Here is a 5,017-nt window from a genome sequence, read left to right as displayed (position 1 = left end):
GTTGTTGCCCTCATTGCGGAAAATAAACATATATAGTGAGTCAGTGGCTTCACCATTTGCCGATTTTGCAATCCTTCATTCTTTTGGCTGTAAATCCCTTTGGTAAATCAGACCTGACTCAGAAGCTGTAGTTTGGGGACTTTTACATGACGTTAATAGTGATGAAAATTAGGACGATAAGCATCATCGATTACGTCGAATCCCTAAAAGGAGGGGCGTGACCATACCCTCCGTCCTGTACTTGGCTGCACAATATTCATTACGTTGCTGGACCTAATACACCGTCCCCACCACACTTCATAACGCAGTGCAAACAACGCTTCTGCTGTCCGCATCGATCGACCTCATTTATGAGCAACTCCTCGGTTAGTTTCAACATCGGGCCGGCTGTGAACACTGTCCCGGTGGGGCAACGCAACGCACTCGCTGCAAGCAATTTTTCACTACATAGGAGTGCAGAAAGGATCGTCTTATCCAATACTTTTACCTGGAATGTGGTTAACCTACCTTCAAGCTCAGCTGAGGATGGATGGGCAAAGAATGCATAACATATCAATAATAATGCTGAAAATGATTGGAGGATTTCCATACCGCCGGGCAACGAGTGAACCTCAAAGTGAATTTAAGATCTCTCCAGGAACGCCTACTGCTTGGAGCGGTGACTGTGACAGAGGGAAAACCAAGGTGCAGGGTCAGTCACCCCGCCACCGCCCCTCACCCACCTCCTACCAATCTTGTGTATTTTGGCGCTTGTGGTCATATCTCGTAGCGGTCTCATTGTTTTGCTTCCTTATACTTTTCATTAGGGTGATGTTCGTGGTGGATCTGCAGTATGACGTTCACACCACCAGGAATGTGGCAACTTGGTTTGGTGATTGTCTCGGCGACATGACATGCATCATCATATTTATTTACCTGTGGGTTTACAGATCTTTGGCACTGAAACTTATTATCAAGCTTGAGTCGTTGGCCATGATAAATGAAGTCATGTCACAGAAATCTCATTATGATTGGTACTTTGTGGTGAGTGCCATCATTCTAACAACAGGATTTTTTTGTGTGGTTACCAGTATACGATATGAAAACTACGTGCGGTTCAGCGTTTTTGTCAAGGAAGTTTACGAACTAGTGCTGTACATTTCCATAATTTCCTTCATTATGTGTTTCTTCTACACAATTATACGAATCAAGAGCCATATGTTTCGCAACCTGAGACGCGCCCTAGGGAACTTTAATTGCAAGGAATCAGAAGAAAAGAACACTGAAGTTGATAAGAGACCAGACAGTGTAGACGAGGATGGGGGAATCAGTGTAGTTTTTGTCCATCAGGAACCACAGCTAAGCCAGGAAAGATACCGACAGCTTCTGCAGGAGATACGAGTGAGATTGGTGGAGATCCAAGCGTGTCATCGCCTTTTGCTGGAGTACCTGGGCCTTCCCATCACCCTCATCATGCTCGTGACCGTCTATTTTGCCACTGTTTCCGCCTACTACCTCACTTTCTTCAGTAGCAAGACAGAATTATGGTTCGTGATCACAGGGCTGAGTTATGCGGTCATCACCTGCTTTCCACTCTTCGTCCTTCCTAATATTCCCGTCCTACTGCAGGTTCAGGTAGAGCGAGTTCCTGAACTATTTGAATCAGGCAGATGTAAAGAAAATAAACACACACACACACACACACACACACACACACACACACACACACACACACACACACACACACACACACACACACACACACACACACACACACACACACACACACACACACACACACACACACACACACACACACACACACACACACACACACACACACACACACACACACACACACACACACACACACACACACACACACACACACACACACACACACACACACACACACACACACACACACACACACACACACACACACACACACACACACACACACACACACACACACACACACACACACACACACACACACACACACACACACACACACACACACACACACGAGAGAGAGAGAGAGAGAGAGAGAGAGAGAGAGAGAGAGAGAGAGAGAGAGAGAGAGGGGAGGAGAATGACGACAACGAAAACGATGATGGTGGATGATGGATGGTAGATGGTGGATGATTGGATGATGGATAATTGGATGATGTATGATTGATGGATGAAAGGATGTTGTATGAATGGAAAATTAGATTATTGGCGATTGGATAATTGGATGATGGATGATAGGATGATTGGTAATTTGAAGATCAGATGATGGATGACTGGATGATAATGAGGAGTCTATCCGTGCCTAATAAGAATAATTTCAGGGTTTATCATAGCGATAAATCAAGACATTATCGTGATGAAAGGGTTGGTAAAGAGTGTTGCTAGTTACATCTTTACTAGGAGAGGTCGTAAGGTGGCCTCTGCAGTGAAACACCGTGCATCCGGTCACATGGGTTTAAGTTCTAGATATGCTGCTCCCAGACGATTTTATTGATTTAGGATAGCATCCAAATAGTGAAGGTGCCAACTGAGGGCATACCTTACTTCTGCAGATCGAAATGTTTTCTAAGCTGAGTAAAATCGCCGGGTAGGTATATAGTTGTCGATTAGCTCCTTTAATCCGTTGACGTGTGTGTACATTTTCTTTTTGCCGCCACCAGACGATTTTATTCAGCCTGGGATAGATTTTTACTGGTGAAGGGGTTAATGAAGGCTAAACTGTACCTAGTTACGGTTCGAAAAATCTATCCAAACATAAATGAAATCGTCTAGTGGTATCAATACTAGAGCGCAAAATACTTCATCCGAGTGAAAAGGTTGTAACGAAAATGTCGTCGTAGTGAAAGGATTAAATTAAATCATTGTGCTGTGCAGGTTCATTTTGCTGTTACTTTGCCCTTCCGGCACGGTCATTTTTTTTTTTTTTTTTTTTTTTAAGAATATTAACTACTCTGTGCACACGTAAGCATCATCATCATCATCATTATCATCCTATGTTATACAGCAAAGTAGTTATTAATGTCGATCTATTGTGTAGTGTTTCTAGTAATTAATATTATGTAGATTGATTCATGTAATTTTACTAGCTATTGGTGTTAAAGCAGAAAAATACATGTATGCAAAGCACATACGCTAGGGGAGTATCCTATAATGCTAGTCACGAAAAAGTGCTAAGGAAATGATGCACAATACAACCGTAACTTTGTCATATACTACTACTAAGCGTCGTAACACATTAAGCTGCAAAGGGACAATAATAGGACCAAGTTAGGTGAACTAGCTGTTAAGTATAAGGAGCTAGTACCAGAATACCCAGTGCAATGACCGACACTTCAATTTCTTCACCAAGCAACACCCAGTGCAGTAACCACACTTGCATTCCATTTACAAACAACATCCAGTGCAGTAACCCACACTTCCATTTCTTCTCGAAGCAACATCCAGTGCAATAACCCACACTTCCATTCCTTCTCCAAACATGCCTTTGAAATTTATTACTGCCCACGGGATATCCATCCACGATTGTCCCATTGTAATGTTGGGAAGACCCATTCCATTGACGTCAAGTTGAAGCTTATAGTCCAGCTCTTGTTTGGAGCAGTTAACTATGAGAACAGCGTTCCATTCATGAAAAAGTTGACAAGCTAGTGTAAGCGTGTTAATAAGCGAGTGTTAATGTTTCTGTAATGGCAGTGTACAAACAGTGAAGTAAGTCGTATACTCTGTTTCCAGATGGACAAGCTGAAGCTAAAGCTGCGAACACTGCTGTATCGTGAGGAAGATCATCACATCATAAGAGAGGTAAGATTGTCATATTCTTCGTTCTGCTCTTATCTTAAACATTGTAGACGTTTAGAAACTAGTGGTTATTGTGATGATTTAAGGCAGTTGTACCAAGTTCCGACACAATACCAGGATATTAGGCAGTAAATGGATACTTTAGGTTTCCAAGTAATTTATGAATACTAAGAGTTCTTGTTTACCGAAAATACTTAGGCTACTCCCTTTTTAGTAATGTAGAAGGTAGTATATAAATATTTTTAGCCGATAAAGACATCAGCACTACCCATTATCATTCTAAACCATTCTTACTGTTTATCAGGTAGATTGGATTCAAAATTACGAGGACAACACAAAAGTACCAGAAGCTGTTTGTAGTTCAGTTCGGCAAAATCTGATCGAGTTGACTCCTTTCTGAGGAGATTGCTGATGCTGTACGCTGCCACGTTAATATATTAATGTATGGCGGAGGATCCGCGACCCATCAGGAATCTCAGTAATGTTGGATGTTCCTCCCTATCACTTGCAGACGCTCCATATAACCACCTTTGAATGTCCATGCAGACATATTCCAGACACGACTTCTCCTGCTACCAGCAGTCGCCCTGTGTTTGGTTCCATTGGTATCTTACACATACTTAAAATTTCGTTCCCCCATCACTCTCATGCTGCCTTAGCACAGTAGCTATCAATGTTTCTTCCATCCCAGTGCTGGAGGCTCACTTTGTTCTAGTTCATCCCTTGTCTGTGCCTAAATGTCCTGTGATATATCCCACGTTTATTCTCAATTGTCATCCCGTTCCTGTTGTTCCTAAATCCTGTTCACTGTGCGCTTACTGATCTGGCAGGCAAGCAGTCTCGCTGAATGATCAGTGGACCTTTTCAGCGACACCTGCGTCCTGTCTTAGCGGGTCAGCCATTTTGATGGACAAAATCTTATCTCCATGAGAACAGACTTCAGCACGCTCTGCTGCTCACCACACACTATCCACCGACATTTAGCAGTTTTGTAATCACTGGTTACAGTGCGAGAGGAACAAAGACTATATCGCCGTCACCAGAATGCAGATCCAACGCCTCCCTCTTGACAGTGACATCACTGACGGCATTATCTCTTGGGGGAGCATGACTGACGTCATGTGCGAGACTTTGCGCGATCTCCATCTGCTACGCCACCCACTCTTCTCATTTGCTTTCTTATATTATTTTATTTATTATTATTATTATTTTTTTTTTGGTATTT

The sequence above is a fragment of the Coenobita brevimanus genome, chromosome 93 (genome assembly GCF_032717465.1).
Source record: "Coenobita brevimanus isolate Jiangsu-jjx chromosome 93, ASM3271746v2, whole genome shotgun sequence".
Taxonomy (NCBI): Eukaryota; Metazoa; Arthropoda; class Malacostraca; order Decapoda; family Coenobitidae; genus Coenobita; species Coenobita brevimanus.
This window is presented reverse-complemented; position numbering follows the sequence as displayed.